This window comes from Heterodontus francisci, chromosome 25 (assembly GCF_036365525.1).
Source record: "Heterodontus francisci isolate sHetFra1 chromosome 25, sHetFra1.hap1, whole genome shotgun sequence".
Taxonomy (NCBI): domain Eukaryota; kingdom Metazoa; phylum Chordata; class Chondrichthyes; order Heterodontiformes; family Heterodontidae; genus Heterodontus; species Heterodontus francisci.
In genome coordinates, this window is record NC_090395.1 from 58394833 (window position 1) to 58409173 (window position 14341).

General features: G+C 42.2%; 1 protein-coding gene across 3 annotated transcripts in view; it reads right to left on the bottom strand.

Annotated features, from left to right (window-relative positions):
* Positions 1 to 14341, bottom strand: part of LOC137383889 (6-phosphofructo-2-kinase/fructose-2,6-bisphosphatase 2-like) — a 105759-nt gene that overhangs the window by 78878 nt on the left and 12540 nt on the right. The window lies entirely within an intron of this gene.

The following is a 14341-nucleotide window of genomic DNA, read 5'->3' on the forward strand; positions in this document are numbered from 1 at the left end:
GTTGTAAAGATAGCTCATGCAAGAAATGGAAAAATTGACACCCTTGGTCTTGAGATTGTATTTTAAGATAGAGTTGGGACAGAGTAGGTGCTGCTTGATACTACATCTAGCCATATTACACGAGAACCAAAAATTTTTAGCCCCGACTCCATCCTTCCTTTCCATGAGACACCCCTACTAGGGCGTTGTGCAAATGATTGATGCTGACTGAAACCCTCCCTCTCTCCCTGAAAAGGTTTCTTTTTTGTGTTTAGATGAATGAAAGATGATCTCTTTGCAGCATACAAATTTCTTACAGGGCTCGACAGGGTTGATGCAGGAAGGATGTTTCATCTGGTTGTGGGGTCTAGAACCAGGGGACACAGGCTCAGAATAAGAGATCAGCCATTTAGGACTGAGATGAGGAGGAATTTCTTCACTCAGAGGGTGGTAAATGTTTGGAATTCTCTCCCCCAGGGGGCTGTGGAGGCTCAGTCATTGAGTATATTCAAGACAGAGATCGATAAATTTCTATATATTAAAGTTATTGAGGAATATGGGGATAGTACAGGATAATGGAGTTGAGGTAGATCAGCCATGATCTAGTTGAATGGTGGAGCAGGCTCGAGGGGCCGAATGGCCTACTCCTGCTCCTATTTCTTATGTTCCTATAGCATGCTGGGAGCAGCACCAGGCATAACTGAAAATGAGGTTTCAACCTGGTGATGCTACAACACATACATGCTAAAACAGTGAAAGCAGCATGCTATAGCCAGAGCTAAACAATCCTCTAACCAATGGATGAGATCAAAGTTTTGCAATCCTGCCGTATCTGGTTGTGAATGGTGGAGGACAATTAAGCAGCTACAGGGAGGGCTAGGCTCCATGAATATCGCCAACCTCAATGGTAGTGGAGCCCAGCATGTGAGTGCAAAAGACAAGGCTGAAACATTTGCAACCATCTTCAGCCAAAAGTGCCAAGAAGATGATCCTGCTCACCCTATCATCACGGATGCTAGTTATCAGCCAATTTAATTCACTCCACAAGGCTAAATGCACTTGATGCAGCAAAGGTTATGGGCCCCAACAACATTCCAGCTGTAATGTTGAAGACCTGTGCTCCGAAACTAGCTGCAAGCCTTGCTCAGCTGTTCCAGTATAGTCATAGCACTGGCATCGACCAGACGGTGTGGAAATGGCCCAGGTATTTCCTGTCCACAAAAAGCAGGATAATTATTGGCAGGCTAATTATTATCTGACTGGCTTACTCGCAATCAATAAAGCAATGGAAGGAATCATCAACGGGGTTACAAAGTGGCACTTAACAATTCTCAGTTTAGATTTCACTCGGTTCCAAGTCTCATTACATCCTTGGTCAAAACATGGGCATGACTTAAATTTCACAGCTGAGGTGAGTGACTACCGTTGACATCAAAGCAGCTTTTGACCAAACACAGTACCAAGACGCTCAAGTAAAATTGAAGCCAATAGGGGTGGCTGGAGTCATATCTGGCACAAGGTTGTGCTTGTAACATGAGGTGGCAACATCTGTGCAGCATTTCCTTAGGGCAGTCGCCTAGCTCAAACTATCTTCAGCAGCTTTATTATTTGGGTGGCGCAGTGGTTAGCACCGCAGCCTCACAGCTCCAGCGACCCAGGTTCAATTCTGGGTACTGCCTGTGTGGAGTTTGCAAGTTCTCCCAGTGACCGTGTGGGTTTTCGCCGGATGTGCCGGTTTCCTCCCACAGCCAAAGACTTGCAGGTTGATAGGTAAATTGGCCATTGTAAATTGCCCCTAGTATAGGTAGGTGGTAGGGGAATTGAGGGAAGGTGGGGATGTGGTAGGAATATGGGATTAATGGGTGGTTGATGGTCGGCACAGACTCGGTGGGCCGAAGGGCCTGCTTCAGTGCTGTATCTCTAAACAAGTAATGACCTTCCCTACATCATAAGGTCAGTTGGCTGATGATTGCACAATGTTCAGCTTCATTCGCAATTCCTCAAAGATGCAATTCATGCTTACCTGCAGCAAGAGCTGGACAACATCCAGCCTTGGTCAATTAAGTGGCAAGTAACATTCGTGCTACACAAGTACCATGCAATGACCATCTCCAGCAACAGCCTAACTATTAGCCCTTAACATTCAAAGGCATTACAACCATCACATTCATCTTCATGAACATACTGAGATAACTGCTGACTAGAAACTCCACTGGACTAGCCACACAAATACCATACCTACTCAAGCTGTCAGAGGCTGGGTATCCTGCAACAAATGGCACATCTCCTGACTATCAAAGCTCTCCATCACCTACAAGGCACCAGTCAGGAGTGCAATGGAATACTCTGTTTGCCTATGTGTGTGCAGCACTCAAGCACTGTTCAGGACAAAGCAGTCTTTACCTCATCCGCTTGTTGAAATATCCATTCCCTCTCCATCACCAGCATACCACTGCTGCAGTAAGCACTCCAGCAACTTGCCAAGGCTTCAGTGGCAGCACATCCTAAACACTCAGCCTCCATTACAGGAACAGCAAATGCATGGGAATAGCACATTCCTCCCCAAGTCACACACCATCCTGAGTTGGACATATATCACCATTCCTGGGTTAAAATTCTGGAACAATTGTGGGAGCATCTTCATCACACAGACTGCAACAGTTTAAGAAGGTGGCCGAGCATCACTTTCTCTGGCAACTAAGAATGGGCAAAAAGTGGCAGCCTTGCCAGCTGTAGATGAATTTTTTTTTTAAAAATCAGCAAAAGATATTTATGACCTTTCTCTAAGCTTCAGGACTCAACACATTATGCATGAATGGCACATATGAAAATCAACAGCAGCATCTCTCTTAAAAAGACAGACATGCACAGGGCTGGGTTAGAAACGTCAGATGCTAGCAACTAGTTCAGAAACCTAGGTCAGATTTCTGTATGTAACCTGTTCTGCATGAATGATTAGATTTTTTTTAGATTAGATTAGAAATACAGCACTGAAACAGGCCCTTCGGCCCACCGAGTCTGTGCCGACCATCAACCACCCATTTATACTAATCCTACACTAATCCCATATTCCTACCAAACATCCCCACCTGTCCCTATATTTCCCTACCACCTACCTATACTAGTGACAATTTATAATGGCCAATTTACCTATCAACCTGCAAGTCTTTTGGCTTGTGGGAGGAAACCGGAGCACCCGGAGAAAACCCACGCAGACACAGGGAGAACTTGCAAACTCCACACAGGCAGTACCCAGAATTGAACCCGGGTCCCTGGAGCTGTGAGGCTGCGGTGCTAACCACTGCGCCACTGTGCCGCGCCAACTAGGAATGAAATAGGAACAAGACTGACTGCACCAATAAGTCCGGCAAGTATTGCTAATGAATGCCTGTTGTTCCTGAATATTAATCAATGCAATTTTCAATCATGTGACAATGGTGTTCATGCTTCGAGAACCAATGGAATGCAATTTAAAAACTGGTAAGTTTTCATCAGCTCCTCTTTGCATTCCATATTCTTTTGTAATTCGACTCCATGGGCTGGTCTCCTCACAGCACTTGATTTACAACACTCAAGAAGCTCGACACCATCCAGGACAAAGCAACCTGCTTGATTGGCACCCCATCCACCACCGACACACAGTGGCAGCAGTGTGTACCATCTACAAGATGCACTGCAGCAATGCACCAAGGCTCCTTAGACAACACCTTCCAAATCCACGACCTCTACCAACTAGAAGGACAAGGGCAGCAAATGCATAGGAACACCACCACCTGCAAATTCCCCTCCGATTCACACACCATCCTGACTTGGAACTATATCGCCGTTCCTTCAGTGTCGCTGGATCAAAATCCTGAAACTCCCTTCCTAACAGCACAGTGGGTGTACCCACCAAATATGGACTGCAGCGGTTCAAGAAGGCAGCTCACCACCACCTACTCAAGGGCAATTAGGGATGGGCAATAAATGCTGGCCTAGCCAGTGACGCCCACATCCCATGAATGAAGAAAAAAAAATTACAATCTGACAGTCCAATATCTCACTCCTCTGGAAATCTAATACTGAAATCAAATTGTGCCTAGTTGCAAGGTTCACAGCACTGGAGTAGTAAGGTCTATGTAACCTATTCTATCACTTGGATAATAATGGTGGGGGGGGAAAAACAAAATCAGCAGGATTGGAGCCTTGCTCATTCTTGAACTGGTGGTGCCAGTTTGTTTCTTCCACTGATTCAGATTATTTTTGGTGGTATATGCACTTAAGGGACATTAAGCCAGAGAGGGAAGAGTAGTAGGCAATGAATATAATGGCATGTGTACCGACTTTAAATTTCTATTTACACCCTTGACCCAGGAATCTGCTGTCAAATATTCAGATTAATTCCATAGAAGGGGTTATTATAATATAGACTCAATGCAATAATATAAAATCAAAATACTGCAGATGCTGGAAATCGGAAATAAAAACAAGAAATGCTGGAAATACTCAGCAGGTCTGGCAGCATCTGTGGAGAGAGAAGCAGAGTTAATGTTTCAGGTCAGTGACTCAATGCATGCTGGTTTCAGTATGGCATTACTGTAGATATGGAAAAACTGACTATTTGGCAACTACCCTGTCTGTTTGTGTGTCAGTATACTATTACAACAATTTTGACCTTTGGCTGGCATGATTTCCAAGTCTTGTAGTGGGCCTTTTAATGCTGGCACAAAATCAATGATCAATTTCAAGTTTAACTCTGTGGTATATTGAAATTCCTGTTGGATTAACTTTTGCACCAACTTGGGTATTAAATTATATAAATCGATATTGTCTTCTGTATCCAGTAAACCAAAGAAAAATGCATCAAAAACATTAACATAAAACTGAAAAAGGAGATTTATGACAAATTCCAGGTACAGAATACAGTTGAAAACCAGGCAGAATATAGAGTGCAGGAGGAAAGTGAAAAAGGATGCAAAGGCAAAGAAAGAGCATGAGAAAAGATCAGCAGGTAACATGGAAGGGACCTCAGAAATCTTATATAAACATATAAAAATGATAGTTAAAGGAATGATGGGATCAATTAAGGACAAAAAAGGAAAGCTTGTGGAGGCAGAGGGCATGACTGAGGTACTGAAAGAGTACAGTGGATCAGTCTTCACATAAGAGGATGGAGTTAATATCACAGTGGAGGGGAAAGGAGTAGGGATATTGGATAGGATAAAAATTGAAAGGGAGTGCTAAATAGGTTGACATCTCTCAAAGTTAACACATCATCTGGTTCAGATGGGTTGCATCCTAGGTTGCTGAGAGAAGCTAGGGTGGATATAGCAGAAGCTCTGACCACAACCTTTCAATCCTCCTTGGAAATGAGCTTATATGAGAGTGGTACTGGAGCACTGAAGGATTGCAAATGTTACACCCCTGTTTAAAAAAAGGGAAGGGGGATAAATCTGTTAACCTCAAGCTAATCAGTCTAATGTCAGCAGTGGGAAAATGACTAGAAACCATTGTCAAGGAAAAAATTAATTCTCAGTTGGAGAAACATGGCTATAAAGAAACAGCCACCACAGATTTGTTAAAGGCAAATCATGTCAGACTAATCTGTTTGAGTTCTTTGATGAAATAACAAAACTTTGATGAAGGTAGTCAGTAAATGCTGAACATATTAATTTTAAAAAGGCATTTGATAAATTATCACATAACAGTCTTATTCAGAAAACAGAGGCATGTGGTATTAAAGGGGCACTGGTTAATTTGGATATGTAATTGGTTAAGTGATAGGAAGCAAAGAGTAGTGATGAACCGATGCTTTTCTGACTGGAGAGAATTATGCAGTGGAGTCCATAAGAGGTTGGTAGTAGGACAATAGCTTTTCTCATTAGATATAAATTACTTGGACTTGGGCACACAGTACGATTTGAAGTTTATGGCTGATACAAAACTTTGCAAAGTAGTAAATAGTGAGGATAGCAGCATTCAGAAGAACATAGACTGGTGAAATGGGTACTCACATGGCAGAGGCAATTTAGTGTGGACAAAAGTGAAGTGATGCACTTTGGGAGAAACAACAGAAGCAGTATAATCGGACTAGTACTACTTTGGGGGTGGGGGTGAATGAGCAGAAGGACGTGGGGATGCATGGCAGGTTAAGGTGAGAAGGCAGTTAACAAAATGTATGGATACTTGTGTAAATAGGTATATTGAATACGAAAACAAGAAAGTCATGCCAAACCTTTACAAAACACTGATTCGGCCTTAGCTGGAGTATCGTGTACAATTCTTAGCACCATACTTTAGGAAGAATGTCAAGGCTCTGGGGAGAGTATAGAGGAGGTTTACCAGGATACCACCAGGGATGAGGGACTTCAGTGACTTGGAGATTGAAGAAGCTGAGATTGTTCTTCTTAGTGCATAGAATGTTAAGGGGAGACGTAATAGAGGTATTCAAACTTATGAAATAAAAACAGAAAATGCTGAAAATACTCAGATCAGGCAGCATCTGTGGGGAGAGAAACAGAGTTAACATTTCAGATCGATGACTTTTCATTAGAAGAACAAGGTGAAAGAGATGAATGGAAACCGTGTCGGAGAACAGAGCAAAACATCTTAATGGTGGTGCTTTCTGGAAAAGCAGCAGTGCATTAAACTCTAATGGAAAATAATGAAATGGAAAAGTAAAATACTGCAGATGCTGGAAATCAGAAATAAAAACAGAAAATGCTGGAAATACTCAGGTCAGACAGCATCGGTGGACAGAAATACAGTTAACGTTTCAGCTTGATGACCTTTCATCATGATGTTCTGATGAAAGGTCATCAACCTGAAACGTTAATTCTGTTTGTCTCTCCACGGATGCTGCCTGACTTGGAGTATTTCCAGCATGTGTTTTTATTTCAGATTTCCAGCATCTACAGCACCTTGCCTTTACATTCAAAATTATGAGTTTTGAAAGAGCAAATAGGAAGAAACCGACTCCTCTGGCAAGTGGGTCAGTAACCAGAGGTCACAGACTCCAAGTAACTGGCAAAGGAATGTGAGGGAAAATGAGACATTTTTTCACAAAGTTATGATGATCTGGAACACATCGCGTTAAAGGGAGGAGAAATCAGATTCTGTAGGAATTTTCAAAAGTCAATTGGACATCTACTTGAAGAACTAATTTGTATGGTGATGGAGAAAAAAAAACAGGGTGTGGGACGAAATTGGACAACTCTTTCAAAGAGCTGCCACAGGCACAACAGGGCAAATGGCCTCCTTCTGTCCAAGATTCTATGAAAAGCATTATGCCAGATCTTATGCCAGTTCTGAAGAACGGTCACTGACCTGAGGCGTTGGCTCTGCCTCTCTCTCCACAGATGCTGCCAGACCTACTGAGTGTTTCCAGCATTTCTTGTTTTTATGCCAGATCTTATCCTGTTTCCAGAGGTGGTTACAGTAGGAGTATGAAAATTAAAACACTTCAAGACATACTATACACTCCAACTAAGGGGCGGTGGTGGCATAGTAGCAATGTTACTGAACTAGTAATCCAGGGGCCCAGGCTAATACCTGGGACTTGGATTCAAATCACATGGCAGCTGGTGGAATTTAAATTCAATTAATAAATAAAAATCTGGAATTGAAATCTGGTCTCAGTAATGATACCATGAAACTATCACCGATTGTCATTAAAAAAAACATCTGATTCACTAATGTCCTTTCCGGAAGGAAATCTGTTGTCCTTACCTGGTCTGGCCTACCTGTGACTCCAGACCCACAGCAATGTGGTTGACTCTAAACTGCCCTCTGAAACAGCATAGCAAGCCACTCTGTTGTCAAGGGCAATTAGGGATGGGCCACAAATGCTGGCCTCATCAGTGGCATCCATATCCCATGAAATAAAAAAAAACTTTCTATTGAAATTATATTGTATGGTAAAGGAACAAGTGAACTTGCATTTATATATAGCACCATCATGACCTCAGGATGTCCCAAATGCATTACAGCCAATGATTGAATTACTTTTGATGTTAGTGACAGCTGTAAAGTCAGAAAATGTAGCAGCAACCTTGCACATAGCACGAACAATAATGAGATCTGTTTTTGGTGCAGTTGATTGTAGAATAAATGCTGCCAACACTGGAGAATTCCCCTTGCTAGTTTTCCAACAAAGCAGTAGAACCTTTTACGTTTACTTGACAGAACAGATGGTGCCTCAGTTTAACACGTCACCTTAAAGACAGCACCTCCGACATTACAGCAATCTGTCAGCTCTGCATTGAAGTGTCAGCCTAAATTATGTGCTCAGTTTCTGAAGTAAAGCTTTGAAGCCATGACCTTCTTAGTCAGAAGTGAGAGTACTGCCAGAGCCACGGCTAACATAACAAGTGTGTAAACCTGATGTTGTATAGAAGAGCTGAATCAAACAGACCAGGACAGTCTCAGATTCAATCTTGGTATATGCCGAGTCAGCCAATCTGAGCTAGGTGGTGGGTGGTAACACAATTGGTCCCAATGCCCCCGTGGGTTAGGTAAGAAGGGGGAAAAAAATTGGACCAATTTGTCCCTATTTGTTATCCAATCAAACCCTGTTGCAGATTTCAATGCTGCGTGAGAATTGTATTAGGTTCAGCTGATTTAAGCTAAATGGCAAACCAACACTCAGGGACTGTCAAGTTTTGCAAATGAATAGTGACCACTTTGGTGAGGTGTTATAGTAAAATATACCTGGCAGAAGAGTTGGAAGATAATTGACAAAAAAAAATTCTTGAAAGAACTTACAACAGTGCCTTTAACAACATTGTAGTAATATAGTGCCTTTAATATAATAAACTGCCCCAAAGTGGTATGAAACAAAATTTAACGTCGTGCCACACAGGAGATATTAGGGCAATTACCTAAAGCTTGGTCAAAGAGGTAGGTTTTAAGGAACATCTTAAAGGAGGAAGAGGTAGACAGGCGGAGAGGTTTAGGAGGGAATTACAGAACTTAGTGCCTGGCTGCTGAAAGCATACCCACCAATGGTGGAACAATTAAAATTGGAGATGCTCAAAAGGCCAGAATTAGAGGAGTGCAGATATTGGAGGATTTGTGGGACAGGAGGAAGGAGGGTCGAGGCCATGGAGGGACTCGAAAACAATGATGAGAATCTTTTTTAAAAATTGAAGCATTGATTAACTGGGAGCCAACAAGCACTTATGAAAATGCCCAAGACACTTCACAGAAAAAGGACAGAAACGTATGCTGAATTGGGAAAAAGATTTGTTTTAAGGGGGCTTTTGAAGGAGGGGAAAGATGTAGCAAGGGTTGAGGAACATTTTACAGGACTATGACGGCTGAGGGCTCTGCCACCTTCAGTGGAATGGTGGAGGAGAGAGATGCACAGTAGACCAGTCAGAAAGAAGGATGTATGGTGTGGGTGGAATGTAAGGTTGGCGAGGTAGCAGAAGTAGGGTGGCATGTATCCACAGAGGGATTTGTAGAAGAGATTTTCAAGTTGAAGCATTGGAAGCAGCAAATCCGTAGAGTTGGCGTGGACAGTAATAATAGGTAAAGAATGGTTTAGTGCAAGATAGGGTCCAGGTGGTAGAGCTTTGGATGAATTGTAGTTTATATAGAGTGCAGCTTGGGAAGTTATTAAATAGAGTAACATAATGGTTTGATAGTTTGATCCTGGACATCATGATTTCAGCAAGTTAAGAGCAGAGGGAAATATTAGAGATACAGACATTGCAATTTTTGTAATGGATAGGATATGGGGTTGTACCTCAACTTGAGTTCAAACCAGCCTACCAAGACTCCACGCCAACAGACTCAGCTGAGAAAGTGTGGGTTGGGGAATGGATGTTGAGTTTCTGGTGGAAATATGTGATGTATCTGGTGGCAGCCAAACAGAATGGCTTCAGTCTTGCAATTTTAAGTTGGCAAAGGCCACTGGCAGGAGTCTGAGAAAAAAGGACAGACTCAACTTGGAAAGCAAAACAACATTAACTCCTCATACTTACTACTAGAAAGAGCAGGGAAGGAAGTCAGAGAAAGCAGTTACCCATAAAACAAACAAAATCTGGTATTATCACCACCTTTGGAATAATCTGGGAGTAGTAAAAGGATTTAGCCATATTGCAGGATAGGTCATGCCAGATCTTATGCCAGAGGCAGCAATGTTGTGCTGAGTGGAGACAGGGGCAGAAATTGCAAGTTAGAAAGGGTGATGGAGTTTTTACATTTGGGGGGCGGGGTGTGGGGAAAGAGTAACAGAGTTGAAGATCAGCGGAATATATGAGGAAAACAGCAGGGAAACTACCATGGGCTTTGACAGGGGCATGAACAATGAGACTTTAGAAATGATGTCTCTGTTGTCTACGACAGAGAGAAGCTCGGAGGAGGAAATTTCAAAGAAATAATGGAGGTAGAAAGAATCAGACGTGGTGAAGATAACCATGGTGGGCAGTGTGAAGAACATGGTGGAACGTGTAGCTCAGTGGAATAGCTTTTTGAAGAGGAAGCAGAGTCATCATACAGAGCTGCAAGAAATTTTAATCTATTATGCTTCAGGCTGTTATGTAACCTACACTGGCACCACATGGAGCCACATTGGCACACGTAGCTCTGTATCATTTTAAGTTGATGTATGTCTTGAATACCTGTGTTGGAACTTGAAAATAGTGGAAGTCACAGTGCTCGTAAGAGGCTCTCAGCCCTGCTCAGTCCCCATTTTTTACATTCCCAGTCCCTGCCTCCAGGTCACTGAGGTTGGAGCAGAAAGAAACAAGGTGCAAAAACTGCCACTAACACAGAAAGACAAGAAATGCAGCAAGCCTCTACATTCCAAAGCCCAAATTACTCTCTCAGACAAATGAGATTTCTAAAAGGAGTAATAGAGGTATGGAATGGTTACTGCAGACAATAGGGCAAGTACTTGACATAGAGCAATCAAGTCATAGAAAGTGACACAGACTACATGGGTCAAATGGCCAGAAGAGGACAAGATTTGGAGCCCTCAACTGATTCCATTCTTGTATATCCAGTCGTAGCCAGAGCATCACCTCCAATGGCTTCTCTTCCTGCTCCTCTACCATTCCCTCTGGAATTCCACCCACACCACCACCCCGACCCCCAAAAGATCTATACTTTACCCTCTCCAATTCCCATCTACATGCTACTCCTCCATGACACCGTCTGAAAAAACATCAAGTTCCGCATGTATGCTGACGACACCCAGCTCTACCTCACCACCAACTTTCTTGACCCTCCACTTTCTCCTTTGTGACATGCTGCTTGTTCAACATCCAGTCTTGGATGATCAGAAATTTCCTTCAACTAAAGATCAGGATCAGTGAAGCCACTGCCTTTGGTCCTCGACACAAACTCTGTTCCCGAGCCACTGACTCCATTCCTCTCCCTGGTCTGAAGCTGAACCAGACCATTCGCAACTGTAGCGTCCTATTTGAACCTGAGACGAGCTTACAATCATATCTGCATCATCAACAAGACCACATAGTTCTATCTCTATCAGCTCATTGGCTGATGAAACCCTCATTCATGCCTTTGTTACCTCTTGACTTGACTATTCCAATAATCTGCTGGCCAGCCTCCCATCTTCCACTCTCCATAGCTTGAACTCATCTGAAACTCTGCTGCCTGCATCCTAAACTCACGCCAAGTCTCTTTCATCCATTACCCCTGCGCTCACTGACCTACATTGGCTCCCACTTTGGCAACACCTCAGTTTTAAAATTATCATCCTCATTTTCAAATCCTACCATGACCTTGCCCTTCCTAAAGTCTAACCTCCTCCAGCCCTAAACACGTCTGAGATTTCTGCACTCCTCCAATTCTGGCCTATTGCAGTTCCATGATTTTAACTGCTCTAACATTGGCAACCATGACTTCAGCTGCCCAGGCCCCAAGCTCTGGAAATCCCTCCCTAAACCTTTCCATTTCTATTTCTCTCCCCTCTCTGTCTTAATATCTTATGTCGCTCGGTGTCAAATTTTCTTTTTGATAACGCTCCTGTGAACTGCCTTGGGATGTTTTCTAAAAATGCAGTCCTATATAATACAAGTTGTTGTTTTCGATAATAAATTAGTGTGCATGACACATCCTTCAATTTACCACCCAATAATTCTCCCAGAAATACTTCTCCCTACACTGTGCCTCCCAGTTCTTTCATATGGACTGCTCAAATAAAAATAAACACACCACAAGCTTAAATAAAAATAAACACACCACGAGATCCAACACTGCTAAGCTGTACCCATCAAACCACCACTCACACAAGGGCATGATGGTCTTGTGACATAACCACTGCACTAATAATCCAGAGATGAGAGTTCAAATCCCATGTCAGTTGGAAAATTTGAATCCAGTTTTTAAAAAACCTGGAAATAAAATGATGATATGAAGTGACCATGAAACTATCAAATGGTCATTAAAGACTCAACTGGTTTATTAATGCTTTAAGGAAGGAAACCTGCTGTCCTTATCCAGTCTGACCATGTGGGACTTCAGCCCCACACCAATGTGGTTGAGTATAAACCACCCTCTGAAGTAGCCACATAGAATTTTTTTCTGTAGGATAGTATAACACCAGGGAAGCAGTTGAAGCATGTAGACGTCTCAAGAGGTCATCTGCAAGACTTGTCTTTGTGTTAAAAAGAATTAAATGTTTTCAGGAATGCAGAAACCTATCCAGGCTTGTTTTAATCTTTGTTTGAAGTACAAATAACCACACCCAATTTAAAAGAGAAAAGACAAAAAGCAGGGAGATGCACCAAGATAAAAAGACAGGAATGCAGCTGAAGATACAAATAAATAACAGCAAAGACTAAAAGAGGGAATGGGGAGACAGCAATAAGAAAATAAAATGTCACAAGAGAAATCAACAGCATCAAAAATTTAGCTCCCTGAGCAGCTGGGAAGAGGACTGTAAGCCTCCAAGGAGAATTAATATATTGTTTAGGAATACAGGAAGGTTCCAGTTTTAGCCTTTTATAACAACCTGAGCTTGCCGTGCTGTATTTGCTTGGCCAACACTGAAATGCAGCCCACACTACAAATTAACAACAGTTTTTGTGCTTTACTTAATAGCACCAACATTATCTGGTGGCAACTCAATGCGAATATTCTGGCCTCTATAATTACTTACATCTTCTAATTAGGATCAGGCTTTTTATTTTTATCAGCATCGTATTTTCATTCGTGCTCAGTTTTTTCATTTTTAAAAACTAAATTCTTCCTGCAGAGAATAGGTGTGGATATTCTCGACAGCCAAGACACCAAAGAAACCACAGGAGAAAAATCAGAGCAGTTGTACTGGTACTGTAAGACTTCACTTGTTAAGGGTAACAGCAGCAGTAGCACACAGTCAGGACCTGAAGTGAGGAGAGGAGCCAGTGAAAGACATTTAAAGCTGGACCAAAATGACACGACATTTCCTTCAGGGAATGAAGCAAAACCCTTACAAATCTGGGATTGAATTCTGAAAATGCAAGTCCATTTTTGACATCTGTTCAACAACTGCTTGTGGTGCTCAGTGGAAGCAGAACTGTAATGTTAAGGAGTTTCACTGCGTTTGCTATTGAGGGGTTTCCAACAGTAAATCTACTGCAACCCATTCTGACTTTTTAAAAATTCTTTCATGGACATTGCTGGGAAGGTCAGCAATTGTTGCCCATCTCTAATTGCCCTCTGACAATGGAGTGTCTTGCTATGCCATTTTCAGAGAACAGTTAAGAGTCAACCACATTGCTGAGGGTCTGGGGTCATATGTAGGCCAGACAAGGACAGGACAGCAGATTTCCCTCCCTAAAAAACATTAGTGAATCAGATGGGTTTTTTTTAATGACAATGATAGTTTCATGGTACCATTGCTGAAACAAGCTTTCAATTCCAGATTTTTTGCTCATTGATTAATTGAATTTTATTAATTAATTGAATTTACATTGCACCAGCTGCCGTGGTGAGAGTTGAACCCATGTCCCCAGGGCCTGAGCCCCTGGATTACTGGAAATCTTGCTTTCAGTCTCCGAGTCTGTGTCTCAGTCCCCTCAGAATCATTTTACACTTAATTGCTATGATATATCACAGTGCTTTCTTTACTCTTCACTTCATCGAATTTTATGTTCTTAATTTTTTTTGTTCATTCTCACTGATCAACTCATATTAAATGCACCTAAATTTCAAATAACCGCCACCTCTACTACGAACATAAACATTCTTAAAATTCCAGTTTGTTAAGTCCACTTGCAGCTTCAGTATTCATTATTCATAGGGGAGGCAGTGGCGTAGTGGTATTGTCACAGGATCTGTAATCCAGAGACCCAGGGTATTGCTCTGGGAACATGGGTTCAAATACCACCATGGCAGAAGGTGGAATTTGATTTCAGTTAATAATAGCTAG